Source organism: Falco peregrinus, chromosome 1 (assembly GCF_023634155.1).
Source record: "Falco peregrinus isolate bFalPer1 chromosome 1, bFalPer1.pri, whole genome shotgun sequence".
Classification (NCBI taxonomy): domain Eukaryota; kingdom Metazoa; phylum Chordata; class Aves; order Falconiformes; family Falconidae; genus Falco; species Falco peregrinus.
The window spans coordinates 121404687-121427055 of NC_073721.1; the positions used below are offsets into that span (position 1 = coordinate 121404687).

General features: G+C 40.3%; 1 long non-coding RNA gene across 2 annotated transcripts; it reads right to left on the reverse strand.

Moving 5' to 3' along the window:
• Positions 1 to 4000: 4000 nt before the first annotated feature.
• Positions 4001 to 22127, reverse strand: LOC114013586 (uncharacterized). Of its 2 annotated transcripts, none has more exons than XR_003556648.2 (3): positions 22023 to 22127; positions 14381 to 14496; positions 4001 to 5405 (listed from the first exon to the last, which is right to left on the reverse strand). It is a non-coding gene; the product is annotated as an uncharacterized LOC114013586 (long non-coding RNA). The 2 variants fall into 2 exon arrangements; XR_003556647.2 differs by lacking the exon at positions 4001 to 5405 and adding an exon at positions 11243 to 11415.
• Positions 22128 to 22369: the final 242 nt, after the last annotated feature.

The window sequence follows — 22369 nt, forward strand, 5'->3', positions numbered from 1 at the left end:
GCCACCTCCTTTTTGCCTGTTAGCCATGTGATTAACAACGTTGCAACAACTCACAATAGTCTTTCAAATGTGATTATTATCAACATTGGTGCTTCCATTTGAATAATACATTCCTAGACATCTCTTGTTATGATTCACAACTGTCTGGTGCAATCGAGCCCCTGGTAACTCTCTCAGAAGTTCTCGAGACTTATATTTATTTCCATCATTTCAGGGCACTCTTTGTAAAGATGAATATCTTTTAATACCTTTTGCCTGGGTGCAAGGGGTGACCCTGATTTTTGCAAAATCTCATTTTGCAAAACACATGCTGAGTATATTAAGGCCCTGATGAGATACAGCACTGGCGAGAGAAACCTTCAAACATTACTTTTTTTCCTCCATAAAGTGGAAAGCTCTAAATGATATTGTTGATTAGATACAACATATTGGTAAAGGTCTGGCTGGCTCTCCTGAGCATGTCTGCTTGACTTCTAAATTCGCAGCACTAAAATGTTTTCATTCCCTTTCCCTTCACTCCCCACTTAATCCTTAAGCATTTTCACCTTAATCCAGAAGTTTTCAAATGCCCTGACAAACCAGCTAAATGTAAAGAAATAGCTGCTTCTCTTAGCTTTTTTCCTGTCAATCATTTAAAACCCTGCAGAATGTGTGATGAGGATGACTCAGTTTGTAGAAAAGCAGCAACTTAGCAGTTGGCTAATGTTTTGCGAGCTGCTCGGCTTAAACAGATGGAATACTTGTATTTCATATCTTAGCACCATCCCTGATTATGGTTTTTCAGTAGTCCCAGGTACTAACTACCTCGGCATCAGAAGAGATTGGTGGCAGTCTGGTGTTCACAGCTTACTTGTGATTCTGTAAGGTTTTCTTATTATATTCAATAGTTCTGTCAGACAGGTGTTGAAGGGAGGCAGTTGTGCTTTGGGGAATAGCAGGTAAATTTATGCATCTTTAAAGAACTGGCAGATTTAGCTGCCTATATATGATTTAAGGGCCTGATCCCAAACCCATTAAACTTAATGGGAGTTTTTCATTGACTTGGTTGGCTTTGGATTAGCTCCTAAGTGAATTTCCAGTAGAAGGCAAAAACCCAGCCAACAAACCTGTCGATTTCTTGGCACACTCAGATCCTTTTAGTGAGCAGTGGCATAGCCAAACCTTGCAGAGCTGCCCAGTGGAATTATTCTGACAAACACAACCTTTACCTGCAGAGACTTTTACCCCTCACCTGGAACCCCCAGGATACTTGTTAAAAACATGAATGAACAAGTAAATATATTACAGGATTTTCCCCACAGAAACGTTGTTAAAAATGGGGAAAAAAAGAAATGTAGGCTTTATTTAAATAAATTAGCCTCTGTTGCCTTAGAATAGAGAATTGCTGCATCATGTTGGACCTAAGGGCCATATAACCCGGTGTGCTCTCTGGATTTGGCTAAGAGCAGCTGTGGAACAATACAAGGATATTTTTCTAAAATACTCTGCTGTTTTTCAGTGACCTGTGGCTCAGAGACTCTCTGAACAAGAGATCTCTATGCATTGAATAGCTCTCAATGTTTTTTTCTTCCATGAATTCCTCCACAGATTGTTTTTGAAGCTATGCAACCACCCTAAATCTTGTTGCAAGGAATTTTACAAGTTGCCTTTGTGCTACAGAGAGAGAAGTCTTGTTCGTTTTGAATATACCCCTTGCTAGTTTCATTTGATGACTTAAATCTTAGACTTCTAGAGACAGTGAACACTCATTATCTATTTGCCATTTCCAGGCCAGCCAGAATGTTAAAGACCTATATCTGACCTCCTCTTCCCCCTCCTAGGTTGTTCTTTTCCAAGAGAAAAAGTCTTGATCTATTCAGTTTAACTCAGAAACTATAATGTAACTTTTTCTAACCTCAAATAATTATAGACCTGCAATTAAATTTTGTGGTCAGCTTGTATTCCATCAATACATTAGGCTTACTGGACATGATGATATTTGTTCTGGCTTTTTTTTTTCTTTTTTTTTAAATACCAAAATTAGTCTGACTCAGCCTCTCTCATGAGATATTGCAGGGGGAAATGTGTGTGTGTGTGATTTTTATTCTGAGGATTCTTGCCATTGCATTAGTTAATAATGAGGGATATATTAGTATTCTTGAATTTCCTATAGTCACTATGCTTCATACAGAGCTGTAAAATAAAACATCCATAGCCATTAATATGCTAATGTTATATGCTATGACCATGTTGCTCTCTCTCTTGAGTATCTCCACTGTCTTCCTATCTCTTCCCATATCACATTAACACTCCCTGGGTGAAATCCTGACCCTGTTGAAGTCAATGGCAAAACTCCCATTGACTCCACTAGTCAGGATTATCTCCTCCAAGAAGCCTTATGACTTTGCTCCTGACTGCTTTTCTGTTTTCACATCCTACTGTATCCCCTCCTTGCTCTACTTTTGTGATAAATGCTCACCTTCATGCTCCCATTTATTTTGGTCTTGCACTCCGAATTCTGCACCATTTTGAAATGAGTCTGTCAGCATGGAGAAGTCCCCCTCTGCTCTGCCTGCCCATTGACTCCTTCCTCCTGTTACCAGATCCTGCTTAACTTTTGTAGGGATAATCTCTCACTGCTAGCCACTGTTCAGGCATTCTCCTCTCCTTTCCCTGTATCCGAGCATCATCTAGGATATAGTAAAACTGTGAGAATAGGTGAAAATTGCCTGCCTGCCTCCTTAGATGACTTCAGACAAAGTTTTCATAAGCAAGGCATCTACAGTTAAGGAAATGCTTCCCATGCATTTTCTCTCTCTCATTTTTCCACCTTGTATTCAGTGCTTGCATTAGATAAACCTGTAATATTAATTCCTCACAGTCCAGCCTTATATTTTTAATTTAATTTTATTGGAGTTATGCACAGTTATAGAAAAAATAAATTACCCTAAAATTTGCATGTTGAATAGGCTAAGGAGTATTTAGAAATGAGCAGAGAATAATGCTTTGTAGATAATTTATCATGCAGGCAAGAAGAAAGGGTTTGCCTGACTAAGGACTTCAGACTCTTCATGAATATATAGTGTAATCAGTAAAGAGTTTGCATGATCAAGCACTAACCAGGAAAAGGTCACAATGCAAAGTTCATTTAAATCAATAGGGAGTCTCCAGTTGTCTTGGATAGAGGGCTAAGGAAGGATTTCAGGATTTGACCCATTGCATTACACTGCACAGAAACCTTGTAATGTGGTTGTGAGTTGGTTGGTTGGTTGTTGTTTGTTTTTTAAAAAATTAAGTACATAGGATGAGCAGCTTTATACTGTTGACTTTGAATAGTTTTGAGTCTAAGCTGAAAGACCCCAGAAACTATTAATACCCTCCAGAGAAATATCAGCCTGCAATAGTGAGTATGGATCCCTCTTGTTGACCTAGTTTATATCTACAGAATCAACCTACACAATTCTTTCCACCAGCTGCTCTGTGGCTTAGGGAGATGGGGTGTTAATTAATGAGACATTTGTTGAAATTTATAAGGGCTTTTCCTATCCAGGTTAGACATAAATTATGAAGGCTCTGGCAAAGTGGGCAGAATATTGTTGACTGTAACTGTTCTGCTTATTTTAGCCAGTACTGGAGAAAATAGGTCTTCAAAGAACAATTTACGTGCAGAAGCAAGCTTGATGAGAAAAAGAGAAGAACATTTGGGAAAAAAAAAAAGTCTCAATATGAAGTGATTTGTTTTTCCTGTTCGCTGTACTATTACTTTTTGAAATTTCTTTTTCAGTAGGGCCTCTTAGTCGCCGATCTGTTAGGTAAAGCATAATCGTATGCTTATGAGATTGTGATCTGTTTCAAATGGGTATGATGTCATACAAAATTCAGTATTATCTGCTGCCTGGATTCCACAGAGATAAATACATTGGAAATGCACACACAGAGAGAAAATTAGGTAGATTCACTTTGAATAATATGTAGTCTCCTTTTTAATGTTAATTTCTCACAAATATTCTAGCATGGGAATTTAATGGCAGACGTGTTTCTAGAAATAGCTACTTTTAAGTGAGTGTTGGAGAACAGTGGTTTTCTTAATAATGAAAAGCAAATTTCCATTTCTGAATCATAACTATTGTCATTGTCAAGCTAATTCAAAGCCTGACATTTTATCAGTCAGGAAAAGAAACATGTAACATGCATTTAATTATTGTCTCCCTCTGAGGGTTCGAACACACACAGGAGTTTATGATAGCCCTTCATTTTGCAGTCTTTCAGTTTAAGCAGTATATCCAGATCTGGAGGTCCCTGTTCCAATTCACCCCCAACCCTTTTCATTTTTTTATTGCGCGTGCCAGATTATACATTGATGGAGCAGTTATTTTGCAATGAAATATAATTTAATCAGAAAACGCTGATTCACAAAAAGCAAAATGTTACGTGGAAACATATTGCTTTTGATGAGCTTCTAAGAAAATACAGGTGGGCTCTGCTAAATGTTCATGTTTTTTCCATTCAGCTTGCTTGATTAGCTTCTAGGATCTGCTTGAAGATCTGCAAATGTTGAACTTTCTGGTCTTGAGATCTGATTATCAGTGAGATCCAGTCCTAGCCATCCCCCCACCAAGGAGACAGCAGTGCCTGAAAACCCTAATTCAACATTCACATCCTTGCAAACCTAGAAACCTTAGGGAAGCCTGTACAGAACTACTAATCTGGGGGCTTGGCTTCTGAGTTCCTTTTTTATTTTTAAAAATTTGCTTTTATTCCTAGTTTTGTAGAAAATTTTGTTTCATTCTGAAAGTTAAAAAAACGAAAACCAAAACCAAAATCCTTAAACAGTTACTTTCTTCCTGCTTTTTCTCCAGAATTTCTAGCAAAATGACATTTGCTTGATTCATAACAGTTTTGTCGATGAGCGCCAAACACAATTGTCTTACAAACCATTCTCAAGATGAGAATCTGAATTCAGTTATCAGATGGTTCCAAACACTAAAAGCAGCTACAAGCTGAAAGCACAGAGTTAAATCCATCAAGCAAATATCTTTCTGAATTACTGCTGTGGTAAATTCAGGCAGGAGCAACTTTCTTTCATGATTACTAGACCATTAACAACAAAAAAAAAAAGCACAAGTCTATGTCCTGAAGGCGATGGTTCAGCCTTGGTGAAGGCATTTCATGAGCTACTGCAAATCCTGTTTTCCTGAGAGACCATAGGTTATCACAGACTCCGAAATCAAAGGCGGCCCTGTGTTCAAATCGCTCAGATCGTCCTTTCCTCTTTCCTTACCACAGTCTTCACCCTGGGACCCTGTTTTCCTGTGAGCCAGGTGGGCTCCTTGCTAGTCCTCAAATGCAGTCATCTGCAGGACAATCAAATAAACCATTCCATGTTCCTTGTCAGGCACTGAGCCTCCTGATCTCTTATCAATTATCTGTCAAAAGAAAAGGGTGTTTTTCTTCATTAACACTTTGCAGTGTGGTAATTAACAACCAGATAGCACGGGGCTTAAAAAGTGGCCTCTCTTGACCGCATGTCAATAAATATTGACATAAGCACCAGTCATATGGGTCTGGGCTAAAAACAACAAGCAAGAAAAGAGAAGAAAGGCAAACAAAGTGTATCCACGAGTTGTTTTTTGGAGAAACCTTTATCAGGTTTTAGCAGCAAATGGAAACAATTTGGGCATTATTTAAGGCCAGGTTGCGCTGTTTCTTGTTTCTCTCCCGACTAAAGATGTGTCCCACTCCTCCTGCTTTTGGGTGGGGGGCAGAAAGGGGAGTTACCTTCCTGTTGAAATAAGCCAGCAAGAACTTTGTCAAGGAATGAACTCTTACTGTAACCCACACCTCATTTGTCACCCTGATGGGCTGAGGAAAAGTGACATTTACAAACTGAGAATGAAAGTACATCCATTTCACCAGTCTGACACCCTGATATAATAACTATTTACCTTGAGAAAGAGGGACTGAGATTTCCGATTCTTGTGAATCTTCTCACTTTGGCACTTATTTTCTCACTCTGTCAAACAGCCCCAGATTAATGGAACAATTTGTTCAACAAATCATATTAGCAGAAAGCGCACAGGGTAAAGAGAAGGAGGCGGGGGAGCAGGAAATTTTTACTCATTCATAGCAGTGGTATCTCTGCAAATAAAAATGTAGTTATGCCTGACATTTACAGAGGTACAATGTGAAAGGGAAAAAGTGTAATGACTTTGGGCAGTTGAGAGATCACTTTGCAAGAACAGTAGCGCTCAAAAGGGAATAAGATAAAGTTACACATAGCATCTAGATTGAGCTTCTTTCTGGAACATATTTGTCAAACACAGCAGGATCTGTCTGTTTAAAAAAGAGTTTTCCATTAAAATTAAGCACCGTGTGCTTTCCTAACCATAAAGGAATGCTCCCTTACAGTCTGCGTTTCAGAAATGTTAGGTAAAGAATTAAAGTAAGCTGGAGCTGTATGGTGAATGCTATGCATCCTCCTTGCTGGCTTCATACTGTTCAAGGGACTGATATAAACTCCATCTAAGTCAATGGAGGTTTTTCCATTTACTTCACAGGACTCCAAACTGAGCACAGAGCAATCAGAAACCAAATGTTTCTTCTGCATTTACTCCTCATTTACACTGTATTATACTGCTGCAATAGCTAAATAGGCAAACAAGGTTTCTTCTGTTTTCCTACACATACGTAGTTCTTACCGTGGAGGTGAGAGAACTGAGGAATGCAACAGTAGTTATTCCAGCTTGATAGGGGCACAAATGTAAGTATAATAAATCCTGAAAAGTCATCTTGGGTGTATGTTTTGTTTAGGAATTGGTAATGAGTTAAGACTGTATTGATAAGTAATTCACTGGGCAGCAAACCATACTTACTCCTCTCAGTGCTTTAACCCAGAGCTCCCTGCAAAACTGTGTGTCAGTATTTATAGTATATACAGAGTAGATTATCTTTAAAATGTGTTTCTTTTTAAGTCTGTGTTGCCCGTTTCTGCTAGCCATGAAAATATACAGAGCAATGTGGCAACATCCCCCAGCATGCACACTCACACACTTACAAACACATTTTAAGAGGACACTCTAAGTTTGCCATCACGTTAATTTATTTCTGTTAGCTTGGTACAGCAGCACTGTACCCTGCATCTTCAATGAAAATTGACGCTCCCTTGTTCCACGTTTCTTTATGCCATGACCTTGGGTGTCAAGGGAAAATATTGCTTTGCATCCTTGTGTTGCTTGAGTCCTGCTTCTCTCTTTATAGCTTATTACTTGGCACACTTCAGAACACCATGTACTGCAATGAGATATGCACTGTACAGCTGGCAGCGTAGGGATACTTCAGACTATGGAGATAGGAAGAGCTGAGTCTGCTGCACAAATAATATTTTGCCCCAAATTCAAAAATTTAAATGTATGGTTCAAAGATTTCTGATGGTAAATTTTTGCTTCCTTAATAAAATTTCTTCTTTTATTGCTTGTTCCGTAGCCCAGTGAAATCATAGATCAGCCCTTCTCCATGAAGATGCTGATTGTCTCAGGACATTTTAGGTATTTTTGCATGCTGAGCAGGATGAATGGGGAGGAACCTTCTACATGACTAGGAAAAGCTGAAAAACCAAAGTCATTACTTATTAATTCAACTGGGTTTTACTTGTGTTAGTGAATAAGATACATGCAGAATTTGCTAAGGATCTGAAGGAAGGAAATCAGCACAAGGAAGTCAGGATTTACAGTAGCACCACAGGGAGCAGAATCTGTCCTCTTCAAAATACGGTATGGGTAAGGGTGTTCACTGCCAACATTTCCCGAGCAAGCACAGAGAATGAACAGTTGCTAAAGCTGATCTGATTTTAAGTGGCTCAACCTCTTCAACCTATTTCAGTAAATTGAGAGCTTCTGAGAAAATGTTGCCCCTTCCCCTCTCCACCCACACCACGCTGAGCAAGACCCAGACGTTAGGAAGGCTGCATAGTCTCTCTGCTGACCCTTCTCCTCCCTTTGCCCCTACGTACAACTTTACTCTTTATAGGTTTTGTGAATTCCTGTTCTAGATGGCCCTGAGGGCAAAAACACTGACATCCCCTATGGCTTGAACAGTGACCAAGGATGAAAGTAGCAGAGACTTCTTGGCTGCTCTTCCTTGGAACCTCCAACCTAGCACACACAAGAGTAACAACATAATTACTTCAGAACAAAGGAAGCTTTGTACACTTTAAGGTTTACACCTCACTGATCCTTCTGGATGCATCCCTGTTCCATGGAAAGTAAATTACAGCACAAGGACTCAGTTGCAAGAAGTCTGCGAGACTTGGCACATGCTGTGGTCAGATGGCAGGTTCTCCTGCCAGTCTGCAACCCCCGAGGTAAACAGAGATCAATCACAGCCTGGTAGGAGGAGTTTCTGGGTATTTTGTTATTTTTTTTAAACAGCAATCCTTTTCTCTTATTTTGGTAAACTACCACAAGGGGGAAAAAAAAACCCCTGGTTTTCTATCTTGAGGGTTCAAGAGACTATTGGATTTTTTTGGCAAATTTTAGATTTTGTGGATGGAGCATCTGGACAGTTTTTTATGTAGATGTGGAAATGATCTCCCAGTGAGGGCTAGTCTTCCTTATGATAGCATTAAAAGAAGGAAAAAGGAGGTGCCAAGGTGGCTATATTGCAACTGGAAATATGCCATAGGGAGGCTAAAACCAAAACAAAACTAAGAAACAAAACAGCCCTCCCTCTCCAGAGAACTGGAAAAGAAAGAAACACAAAGCACTGATTGTGGGTCTGTCTCTCCCAAAGCATCTCTGTTTGCCAACATATTCATATTACAGAAGCAAGTGCTCTCATCTTTTCCCAGCTGGGGATTCTCCAGCCCTCTAGGCCTGTTCAATCCCATTTAGTCACAGACGTAAAGATGGGCTAGAGGTGTTTGACACCTTTTCTCATTTTCTAGGAACGACTAGAAAACACAAAGGACTCTATTTCAGAAATGGGCTCCACAGCCGAGGTCAGTTTGAAGGCTGTATGAACAGTGAGGTATGCTCTAAGAGATGGCCCTGAACCTCTAAAAACAAATAAAAGCCCTGAATCTCAAAATCTAAAATCCACGAGGGGTCTGTGTGTGTGTGTAGCACTTTCTTCAAGAAGAGTAAATCATGTATTTTAATTTTGACCTCTCTGAATATTTCAATTTTTATTGTCATGGCAACTGGTATTTTTCCTTTAGAAATATCAGCAATTCAAACCATAATTCTTTTTCCTTTCCTGGCTTCTCCATGTCACTGGATCATTTGCTCCAAAAAGAACTCCAGTAAGTTGTCTGTGCTCCTACTGTAACAAGGAGATGAGGCAGTGGAATACCATGTACCTGGGTACAAATGCTTAACTGGGCACTGCGGTAGCTCTCCAAGTCAGAAATGGATTTTGGCAGAAGCCAGGACTTCGGGTGCAATCACAGCTGGCTGAGTTGGAATTTTTTTGTTTAAGCAACACTGCAGCCCAACTCTTTGTATGAACCTCAATACCAAGGCTGTACATATATATTAAAAAAAAATATCCCACAAACAAGCAAACAAAAAAATCACGAGAAAAAAATACTACTACTTTCCTATATTAAACCATATGTTAAGCCCCATGTTCATAATTGAATCTTACGGGGTTTAATCTTCACGGGCTAAAGCTGAAGAAACACCCAGGACCATCAGCAGAAGTTGTGCTAATCAGACCTTATTCTGGAATTTTATTTTGCAGAGCATATGGGCTAAAGACCTCTCTCATGCATCACTCTGACCATTTGGAGGGTAGCTTTAACTCTCGAATAGTAATATTAGTCCTTGGGTCATGTGAGATAGTTTGGGTCACGTGGGAGTGCAATGTCCTGAAAGCTCAGCTCTGCCCAGAGCTGCAAACGTACTTGTGTATAGCCCAGAGGAGAATTTTGTAAACTGAAAAATAAAACCCTTTTAAAAAAATAAATTAGATATATGTAATTTATTTTATATATATATATATAAAGTATATATCTTGCAGTAAAAAGAGTAGCAGATTAATGTGAAATATGAGTAGCATTTTGTTTCTGTGGTGGCATCCTTTATGACTTCTTATTCACAATAATTCTTTAGATGTTGAGCAAGCAGTTCCACAAGTACAGGATTTAACAAAGCCTAATGAAGATTTTTAATGGATACATGTCTTGTAGCTGGGTTGTCTTTGTTTTCTTAAGGTGAAAATACTGACAGAAGCTATTTCTTCAGGAAGCTTTTCCTGGGCTAGGGACATTCATAATGCCTCTCTCCTGTGTAAATTATCTGATGTCTAATGGTGACAGACGCGTACACACATACACAGACTGTGATTGCATAAGCCTTGTTTCCTGACTAAACTATGCTGAAAGAACCCATCAAGAATGCTAATCAGAATTTGAGACCTTCAAATTCTGTATGATGTAACATAGCTACAGCTTTCCATGTAAAGCTGCAAAACATATATGCCTAGGTCTATATACGTGTGTATTTAGAGTTTGTAGATATATGTGTACATATTTGTGTGTGTGTGTGTGTGTATAATATATGCACAATTTTCCATGTACTAGAAAGTCCTTTCTTCAGGCAGCACATTACCCGTTTTGTTGCCTGTGCCATTGAACGTGTATTACTGTGATGTGACTCAGCTTGCTGTATGATTCATCCCAGTCATGAAAGGGGCCAGTGCGTGGATTGCTATTTACCCGTAAATGAGCCCTGGAAACCCACGTATTTAGAAATCCGACATACCTGTGGAACCTTTTTTCACCCCTCTGATTAATTTGGAGACACTTGTGTGAGTTTTATACACTCTACTCATCAGGCCAATATATAGAGACTTGCTGAGCTGAGACATAAATATGGCCTAATCATCAAATGTGGATTCAGGTCTCCCCTGCTGAGCAGGTAACAGTCTAAAGTGTTTAAACTGATACCTGCCCAGCATGTGGTATCTTAATCAGCATCACATTCCTGCACTTCCTCCCTCACTTTGGTCTACAGAGACAATGACCTCAGTAAGATGATTTTATTTTAGTGTTCAAATTTGCCTATATGAATATATTTTTAACTCCTGGATTGCCTTGTGGATGAGCACTGCAGCATCTGTGCAAAAGGTCGTCTGTACAAAGGGAATTATAAAGAGAGGTCACCAGACAGAGAGTTGAAAACCGAGAACTTTAACAAGCAGTTTAAGAGTTCACGGTTTTTTTGTACTTTTCATCATTTTAGGCCAAAATCAGAAGCTGGGCTGGTATGGAACAGATTTACAAATCACATTCTTCCTCTGCAAACCACAGAGTCACAGCATGGCTGTACACAGCTGTGGTCAGCCGGGAAGGTCCGAGCAGGAGCAGCTCATCCCTGAAGATGTCGTCTCCCCATCCCTCCTGCCGGCAGAGATCCAGTGGCTGGGGACTGCTGAAACCTGCATATACCATCGTCCTTCTTTCTGGCAGCTCCAGCCAGAAGGGAAAACTTGTTTTTCCTATTGCTACGCAACTCCTGTTGGGCATGGACAGGGTGTGTCTGGACTTCTAAAGAGGTCCAAATTTCAACCCTGTTTGTTGTGGTTAGGGGCATGTTTCCTTGGAGGAGGGCTGGTGTCACATTGATGCCTGGCTGGAGGCAGGGACCAAGCCCCCAGACACCCAAGGATTTCAGTTATGACTGGAATACCCCTTTTGCACCCCAGTTTTAGGACAGGCTAATGAGCTGGGAAGGGATGTGAAAATTTCAATACCTGAGCCCAGACATGAGCATCCTTCCCCCATGCATCTCCCCAGAGGCTGGGGGGTTCCCCACGCACCCACTTGCTCCTTTCCAGCAAGTTGCCTAGTCCCTGTCCTCCTAAACCAGGGCTGGAGACACTGAGTGTCCCCTTCCAGGTAGAAGAGGTCCTGGGAGAGCAGGGGGAGGCTCCCGGGTGCCGTGGCTTTGTTTCCCACTTTCACCACAGGCAGCAGAGCTGGGTGGCAGCCGAAGTGGCGGGAGGGCTTATCTCCAGCTCCCAGCATTTCCCCCAGCGTGCGTGTGGGAGCTGGCGTGCCACGAATTTCCAGAATGAAGGGGGAGAAGGGTGGCCGGGCCAACAGGAAGGCTCTCTCGCCGTGCGCCCGCATGCCCCGGCCGTGTCCCGCCGGCCACAGGAGTGCAATCGGGCAGCTGCAGGGATTTCCCGTCGCTTCCGCCCGGGCGGGTGCAGGCCTCTCCATCTCTTCCTGCGAGGCCGGCGGTGGGTCGGCAGCGGCCGCCAGGCCTCAGGAAGCCGCCAGCCATGAGCAAGTGGCGGCAGGCGGGCAGGCGGGGGCGAGGAGGTGACGGTGGCCAAAACCTATTTGTTCGGTGGCCGCCACACCGACACGCGCTGGCCGGGCCGGAGGAAAACAAAAGGGGGATGTCTGCTTCAAAAAGGCAGGAAATGAAGCAGCATGGGGGACGGAGAGACCTACTGGGACTGGGCTGGGGCTTTTCTCTCTTAACCTATTGTTTCATTATATATTAAAAAAAAAAAAAAAAAAAGAAAGAGAGAAAAAATAATAATAAATTGAACACATCCTGTGACCTCTTATCAAGCCATCGGGAAGAAAAACAAACAGCTCATTCATCTAAAGGCTGAGGGTGTTTTTGATGTGGCTGCTGGACTCGTGAAATCCATCAGGGCAGACGGGCTGCAGAGGGGTCGGAAGCATCTCCCCTTCCCTGCCCCCCCCCCCTCCCCGCAGTCCCCCTTTTTTTGGCTTCAGTGCCAGGCAGGAGCTGTTTGTTTGCGAGGGTTTCTATATACGGCGCCGGGCATTTCCCAGCTGGCTGCAGCCTCCAGCCCCCTGGCCTCTGTTCCCAGTCCGCAGGAAGTCTTTCATTCCCCCCCTATCTGCAAACCAGAAGATTTTGATGGCTGATGTTTCTCCTGATCTGTGTCCCCTCCCTTTTTTTGGCCAGACACCTATAATTTTCCACTCCTCTTTTTCTTCCAAAGGAGGTGACATTTAAGGGAAAACAGTGCCATTGCTTTATTTAGCTCTTACCTACACATTTTTTTTTTAATTTTTCTTTTATGGCTACCATACTCATGAAGCATGGGACTTACAGTCCAAATAGCTACAGATCTGACCTGGCAAAACCTCAGTGAGTCCTGGTTCACAAGCACATCCACATAAACTTGTTTACATCTTGCCTATAAAAAAGCCATATTCACTTCTTGGATCTTTGGCTAAGCTCTTAGATTTTTAAAGCCAGAAGGGGTCATCGGGTGACCTATGCAAAGGTGCTCTCTACTAGTATTTCACCCATTTCCAAGTGCAGTAAGCCTAATAAATCATTTTTAGCTAAACAATAGCTTTCAGAAAGGCATCCATTCCTGTTTTGAAGGCTTCAAGAGGTGGAAAACCCACCATATCTGCCTGTAGCCTGGGTTATTCAACTTTTGCAAAGCACTTAAAATATCTTCGGAGTAGAAACTGGTGTACTCTTCTGACACAATGCAGTCTTGCAGACAGATCTTTTTCAGATTCGGAAGAGCACAGTTAAGTGACTAGCTCTACTGACCAGACATGTTAAGGACATAGTAAGGAGTCATATTATCTGATTCAACCAACTTAAAACTAATGAAAGCTGCAGTTAGCATAGATACAGCCCTTTCTTTGTGGTGTACAGCATGCTTGCTGGCTTGCACTGACCTCGCCTGAAGTCCCTACAATAATGGCCATGAAAATGTAAAAGGGAACAGTATAAGTATTATTGAAATCCCAGGGACTGGAAAGGTGCCTCAGGCATAAATGTGAGGACTGTGGCTTGGGCAACCTGGAGGAAGGGAAGCTGTCCATCCAAAAGGTCTTTCATGCGAAAGAGGAATGTGTTTTTACTACTATATGACCTCCACGCTGAGAGGAAAGCCAGGTATTCTCAACAAGATATTTTATTCCCCTGTCTGCTGCAGATGGACAGTAGGGATGTGGGCTGTGCTGACTTGGTCCAACATCAGAAAATCCCACACCTACACTATCTTCATACCATAGCCAGTCTGTTGAATAATTAAAACATCAGCAGGTACCTGCAAACAATTAGAAGGTAACCCCAAAAATGTAGGCTGTCTAGGTGATAACACTGATTTAAAATTTCCAGCTGAGATAACAATCCCTACAGGAAATGTAAATGAAACTTATAAAAGCATAACAGAAAATCGGTCCATAGCACAGTTAAGGATATTTCTTTCAGTGCATCATGGCTACTGGTCCTTCATTTTCTCGAAAGCAGACCACGGTAAAAGTGCAATGATATATCATTGTGAAACATTGTTTGGAAGCTCACTTGACCTTTCAATCTTGGTACTTTCTATATTAATCCCATGATGCATAAATTATAAGAAGGAAGATAAATATTTAGTTTCTTACTGTTCTGAACAAAGTCCCACAATGTTTTCTTTGCAGGCTGAAGCAACTCAGGCAACCAGGAAGGAGGCAGACAGCCCAGTTGTCTTCCCATGATACTGGTAACACAGACTGCACATCTAATTGGAAAAACAGAGAATAAGGAATGGAATTGCAGGCAGGGTTTTTTCAGATTTTCAGAGAGACATAAATACAATAGAGTGGAGGAAGAAAGGGAAATAGAAGACAAAGAAGAGGATTTTATGTAATTCACTGTTGGTGTGGTACCTCAATTTGCTCTAGATTTATGGTAAAACTTTCAGAAGGGCACAGAGGAGTTACACGCACACACACAGAGCTCAATTAATATTCAGTACAAAATACTCCGAGAGGCTTTGAAAATTTCCCCAACAAGTACTTTAGAAAAGAAAAACAAACAAAGAAACAAACCTGCAAAACAAAACATACAACTCGGAATCTGATTTTTTTTCTCTGATTTATCAGCCTAAATTAGGACTGGTTGATATGAAAATTTTGCCCAGAGGATTTATATATGTATATATATGTATATATATAAGCATTTTTCCTTATTCCCACCACACTGTTGCATTCAAAAGCATTTCAAGAACCTGATAAAGTTGCCCAGTAGGTTTAATGTTTAACTCGAACTAATTACCCTGAGTAACATCAGTGTTTTCTTTAATTTATCCTTGGCTATCTTCAGTGAGCTAAATCTGTGTCCTAAAGCTGCTTCTAAGTTGCCGTGAAGTTTAGCTCCAGTTTTTGGCTTCAGCAGAAGCAGAAATTGCACAGTGCAAGGACTGTGAGTTAAATCACTATTGCAGACGATTGCAGATGTACAAGGGAAGAGGTCAAGGGCAGGTATTTGGTGTCATTTCTGAAACTGGAGGGACAAGCTAAAGCAAAGCAGCAAGGAGGGAGGGAGACAGCTAACTGGAAACTGATAGCCTGTAATTTCTAGGAAGTTTGAAATCAACTGTTCAACTGTCTCTGTTTTTTACTGATCTTGCTGACAACCTTAATGGCTGATGTTCCGGACTTCCCAGTTTCCAGACTCTAGCAGAATCAATGCATATCAAATAAGCATTCAATTTTTGTACGGGCCAGACTTGGAATCTGTAAGGTCCGTTCATCTGCTGAGTCTCCTTGCCTCTTAAAACCTCTTCACTTCATTAAAATCACAATATACTGATGGTCCTGAGACAAAAAGGACTTCCAGAGCCTTTAGAGGGAGTCCTATACAAAGAGCAAGTGTGAAACTCTTGAAGGCTATCTTATCCCCTCATCGAGTGTTAATGGGATTTGTATTGATTCATTGATGGGAGATTAAACTCCTTAGTGTCTTTGTCATTTATACTTATTGGTAAAATGTACGACATGTGGAAGGTCAATATCTCATCCATATATTTTTTTTTTCCTAATTTGGTTCCTCATAGTTGGAAAAGTGGCTCTGAGATAACAGCCAGCTGCAACAGGGGCAGTTAAAAGAGGCCGCAGCTACCAGCAGCCAAAAGGAAATCTTCAAACATTGATTTTCACACACAGATTGGCTCTACTTCTTCCTATACATACAGTACCAGAATGATAAAAAAAAAAAAAAAAAGTTAGATAAATATTTATACATATGGCTAATGAGAACACCTGGCATAGCAGGCAAACAAGCTAATGGGAAAGAGATGGAATGGATGAGGATCTCACAGTGTGTATTGCATCCCAAGCAGCTTGTTTTCTCTACTGATGTCTCCTTCAAAGAGCCTTTTGCTCCATCGAATGAATGTGCTAGATCTACTGCCCTTGAAAGCAGTTGGGTTCCCACTCTACCTGAGGGCAAAAGTGAAAACCACCCTGCTTTGGAGGAAAGCTCATTAAAACATTCAGGTACCAGTCCTTCGCAGAGATGTTTAGCAAGCTGGTGATGGCATTCAGATACAGACAGATGTCTCCTAGGACCTGGGCTGGCACCACCAATTTATCTCATGTTGACCACAAAATAACCATCACCTTATAAAGACTTTCATTTATTAGTAGTGACTGGTGAACCTCTGGAGGTTTGCTTGGGACAAATACCAATTCAGCTGCCAAACCTTATCTGAACTATCTGAACCTCTCCTGTCTAAAAAAATTGGGCTGGAAATCTCATCAGATAAGGATTTGCTCTGTGATTGACTGTAGTTATTGCTTCCAGATGGGCTAGAATTACTGACATAACTGCCCTTTCACTTGGTATTTGATGTATCCAATTCTGGCTCAGAACCTAGGAAAAAAGTATAGGTGACCAAAAAAAAAAAATATTACATATAAATCTTAATTGATCTTATTTTTTCTATGTTTCCTTCTCCAGTTTCTAATTCCTAATTGTTTTGAACTGCAGAGAAATATATTTTTTTTTCAGCAGACAGTCCTCTGATTCCAGTGAAATCTTTTGACGTTGGCCTGCCTTGTTTTGATAAGAGTAACAGTAAAAGTAGGTAATCAGGAAGGACAGGAGGATGGTCATACTGGCTCATTTGTGAGAGTTAATGAATGAAAAGTCAGTATACATACAGATAACTGGAACTGCGTGCCTGAACTTTGACTCTTTTTTTAAAAATTTCTGTTATGAAAAGAAGCCAGATAAATATTCTGTTCAAAAGATGCCCCAAACAATTCCATTTATAAATATTTCCTTTGATTATTTAAATATTTGCAGTGTACTCAGATCTTTAAATGTAATGTTTCATTCAGTCAAACAAGTGTTTTTTTCTTTTTTCTTTTTTTTTTTCTTTTCCTTTCTCATTTGTTGGTTTACTGGCATTTTTGGAAATCATTTATTGGTGCTGATTGACAACAGTTCCCACCTCTTTGGCCAGACTTTTTCTGAAAAAGTAGAAAACCAAAAATTCCTTTGTCTTACTCTTATGGAATAAAACAAAGGCTACTGTAACAATAAAAAAGCAATCAAAATCCCCCAGAAAGACAATATCATTGGTAGGAGGGAAAATACTGGTACTGATGATGGGCCAGGACCCTGAGAATGAGAAACTTGAACTTTACATCAGAATTGCAAGGATCCAGAGAGGAGCTGAGGTTGTTTGGGTAGGTTTTTAGTGTCAAATCTTGGCTTAGAACGTGTTAGGGACTAAAAAATGCACCAGAGGGCCTGGGACAAAAAGGTAGCAGAAGCTGGTAGGTTTGAAAAAGTAAAGTGTGTCTTGCAAATGAGAGGAAAAACTGTCCATTACTGTAAATCTGTGGTATGTCCACAAGCACCATGTGATTTTGATGGTGCAGCATCTTCATGCAGGCTCACCTAGTGATTAGAAAGGGAGGAATTCCCAACTGAGTGCAGGTCAGTGGTCCTGCTAGTTCTCTAGCCTGCCTCTGACAGTGCCAATTTTGAAAGATGAACTGTAGAGTGGTTTCCCAAGGGAAGCAGTGGAAGTCCCTTGTCAGGGGACTTTTACAACTAGACCAGACAAAACACTAGAAAATGTACTGTAGCTGTAGCAAGCAATTCTGCATCAGCAGGGAGATGGGTTGAATGATCTAATATGGCTCTTCCATCTGCAATTCCTGTGAGTCTATGAATCACATTTCTGTGTGGCAATGCAGCCAAGTAAATACAGTGCAGAGCAGCATCATCAGCTATCTTGGTAACTCTGTAACAGTAACATGAGTAAATTAGGCAGACAAATTCCAAAAAGGGATATATTTGACTCTCTGGTTCTAAATCCATCTGTTCAAACTGGCTATAGTACAGCACACTACTGCTAATTCCTAAGTGGTTCAGGCTGGATAACAAGATACTTTGTGTCAGGTATGCTACTAGCAAAGAACTAAACCTTTATTAGCTCATGTTTAGTTGTACAGAGCTAGTGTTTCCTGACTGAGCCAGCACATTTCGGATTAGTACAAAGACTGACCCAGCTATCTATAGCCTCCATGAATTTTAACTTTAAACATATGGAAGGATCTTGCAAAAGTTGACTATAAAAATTGGAAATATGTCAGTTTAAGATGCAAAGTGTGTTCTGACTGGAAAAGCAAGGGTGGAGGGATTGAAACATCTTATTACCAGACAAATGAGCTCAAGCTTTATCCTGGTACCGTGCCCAGATGATCCAGACATAAATGAATTCAGGGACGGTTGGGTGGGTGACAAAGCTAACCAGATGTCAGACTAAGCAAACATTTCTTTTGTGCACCCAACCAAGCCCAGTGGTCCAGCTAGGCTTGGAAAGACCTCTAACTTGGTTGATTAATTTGGGAAAGGGAAGTATCAAACCTGACAAACTTCACCTTCAACAGTAGTCACTACTGAACAGACTTTTGTGAAACATATTTGCATGATACTTCTATGGAAATAAAGGCCATACGCAGAGTATGTTATACAGTAGACAAGTCCAGTGTTTTACTCTGACATATCTACTTAACAGAAGAAATTTCTCTAGCAGCCAGGAAGATACTTTTAGCTGTTTTGCACAAATCAACAGGAAAGCAAATTTTTATGACTTTTTTTTTTTTTTTTTTTTCTGGTTGCAGACTCCTACAATCCCAGCCACCAAAGACTTATTTTTCTCATCACAGCTCAATCCCTCCCCTCACAGCCGTAATCTTTCCATGGCACTTCTTAACTACCTTCATTAAGCGTTACTGCATTGCCTGGGTTTGTAGTGTGATGTTTCTGCCATGCCTGTGGGATCATATTTGATGACTTGTCGTCCCCAAAAGCTTTGTTCCCCTAACTGGTTTCCAAGAGTGCAAGAAAGACTCGCCTCCAGAGCATCACTTCTAATAGTGGAGGCCTGCGTTACAAGGCATTAGAATGGCCAACCTCATTAGATTTCTGAGGTTTGCCATTACATTTGAAGTTCTTCCACCTCAATTGCAAATAGTGTCATTTGGGAAGAGTGATTATTACTGCATACATAGCTATCTGCGTAGGTCTGTCCATGTAGGTGTATGCTCACAGGATGTACAGCACATCTGAACAGAAGGGCTGGACATTTACATGGGACATCATTTGCGACTGTACGCCTACATATCTTTGTGCATGTGTATTCCAACCACACCACTGAATGTGCAGATTTTCAGTTGTCAACAGGCCTTCATGAGTACCCTGACTGACTATTCATGAAGATACTGGAGAATTCAGTTTCATGACATTTAGACCTGTTGATTTATTCATTCTGAACTGCAGCATCATTTCTTCACTATTCTTCATTCATTTTTCCCTTGTTTAAAAAGTTTCATTCACCCAATCATAAATAAGTAAGTAAATAAATAAATAACCAGCACGTGGCTTGGGTAACCAATTCCACACCTTCGCGGAGAATGAAATTGAACTGTTTATAAATAAACCATAAGCTGAAATGTGTTTGCATAAACTATTTGATGAACACTTAGGAAAAGAGCTATTGGGGGAAAAAATCCATCTTCATATTTTTTACTGCGAAAATGAAAACCATTTTCAGGGAGGGGAAATGTTTGCACCTTTTCCTCTATTTTTGGACTGACTCAGTATAAAATCCATTAACAGAAAATGTTGAAATTGATAACAGATTGCTGCTTGAACTTAATAGTTAAAAACATAAAAACTAAAAAATTGGGTTTTCCACTAATACTAAAAAAATGAGTTGGTCATGTTTAATAGTGTTAAGGGGGACTGTCTGCCTGTAGCTGTCTTAAGATTTACCATTTGATCTGGACAAATCAGCCAAATTCCCTTGACAGTCATGGAAAGAAACAGGACTACCCAGCCCAGCCCAGGAAAGATGTCTGCAGAGGATGGTATGAAGAGTTATGGAGAGACAACCTGGACAAGTATCTTTGACATCTAGCTTTTGGTTGGCTAAAGCTGGATTAGATGAGCCAAATTTCCTCAAATTTGGGCTCCTCAAATTTAAATTCTGGAAACTTGGTTAGATCCCCTCCACCATATGACCGTTGAAGTCTAGCAAGGGATTCATCCATGTCTTTCTGAAATTCAGGGCCAGCATCAACAGGCCCTCCAGCCTGCTTGCTCTTTGTGTTGTATTCTCTGATCTTGTCCAAGGTCCAGTCAAACCAAGATAATATTTGTTTCTGACATTATTTACAGTTGTTACTCAACTACCAAAGGACCTATGAACATCAGATGAACTATATTTGTACAAACCCAGTAATAACAAAATACAGGATCTTTGCCATAGTTGTATAATGAATGCCAGTATTTAATAATTATATGTGTATGTTTACATTATACCTGTTTTGTACCTGGTTTTACTAGAAAGGAATCTACAATTACAACAAACAAACTGTTTATACAATTATGGGGCAAAACAGATTGCAAAGGCTGCAGAATTCAGTAAAGAATTTTACTACCTGTAGGTTTCTAGATTAGGCAAGGCATATGCTGAGAGGTTTGTACTACAATATAGCCCCCAAACTTAAATGTTGTGACATTAGCAAGTAGCTTATAATTAAAGTATGTTGCCATTTCACCAGGCTTTCATTTATAGGAGAAAGTGCAAATTCTATTCTATGTGAACTTTAGATACATCCAACTTTTTTCTTTGTTCTTTTCTTTAAAGCTTTGCAACAAATGCATCTCCATATGCTTATATTAGTTAATCTAGTATTAAACATATTGGCTGTGCAAAATGTTGGCATGCATTAATAAATGTTTTCATTTTTTTATTCTTTTTTTTTTTTTCCCTTACTTTAAATTCTTCCTTTGACTACACAAGCAACAGCTGTCTAGCTTCCTGTTCAGTACTGGATCTAATGCCTCTACAGAAATCTAGGTCAAAACACTTGGAATGCATGAATATCAAACAGAGTTTTCAAAACAGCAAATGAATACATCTTTAACTGGTGACATTTTCCTGTAGCATATGGCTGCAAGCTCAGGGGACTGCATGCTTTTTTGATGAATATGTTCCGTCAAAAACTAAGGAATGGCAGTGGGCTTATATCACCTTCTGTTTTGCCTTATGAAATGATAATGCAAACTCATAAATGGATACTACTATCACAAGACTTCTGCCTTTTGTCCAATCCCAAAGTAGTACAAGGCCTAGTGGTTAAGAGCCTAACTCTTTGGTCAAGTTAAAGTATAAAAGATAACTGTCAAAGATGCTTTTTTGTAAAGCACTTGCCCATGTCACAGAGGGCATCAGATTACCCGCATTTCCATACTAGTGGAAAACAGCAACATACGGTACCAGGAAAGAGGTACCTTAGATTAATTCTAAAATTCTGCAAAGGCATTAAACCACGTATATAATTTCTGCAAAAGAATGTCATGATATAACAAAGGTAATATTAATATAGTTTAGCTTGACAGCACAAACGTGCAGGAAAAGTTGTACTTTCAAAATGAGAAATAAGAGAATAAAAGAATAAACTAGAATTAAAGTGCCGGCATCTCAATAAACCCCATATCAACATTAAAGTGACAGTCCAAAGAAAGCTGCTCTAACAAGCTTGTCTGTTATTCTCTGAGAAGAAAGCATGGGTTTGGCAGCAACACCAGAGCCTGTTGAATAATTAACCAACCACCGATTCTGACCAGTAGGAAATGATGGAGCTATTATTCCTGATCATGCATTTATCTTCTCAAATAGCAAAAAAACCTGTTCATGCCTAATATCTCTCTAGGTTGATGAAAAAGGCAGAAAATCACCCAATTAAATGCTCTCGAATATTCCATAAGACCTAGGGCTGGAGATGTATGTCAGCTGGAAGCAGAGTGGCTCACTCGCTGGACGTGCAGGAGGTTGTGCAGGGGTTTAAAATGTGGCTGTGGCCAAGGTCTTTGCAGGTTCTGACCTCCAGTACCCTGTGGGATGTAGTGGGCAAACAAATGCTGACTTCAGGCTCTGTTTAAAGCAGCCAGCAGCTTTTTTTTTTCTGGGTTGACACACATGGAGCAAATGTGAGAGCTGAGCACATCTAGATAAGCTATGAATATGTGAAATTGCACTTTTATATGAAAGTCTGATTTGGGTGGAAGATGGAAGGATGGACAAA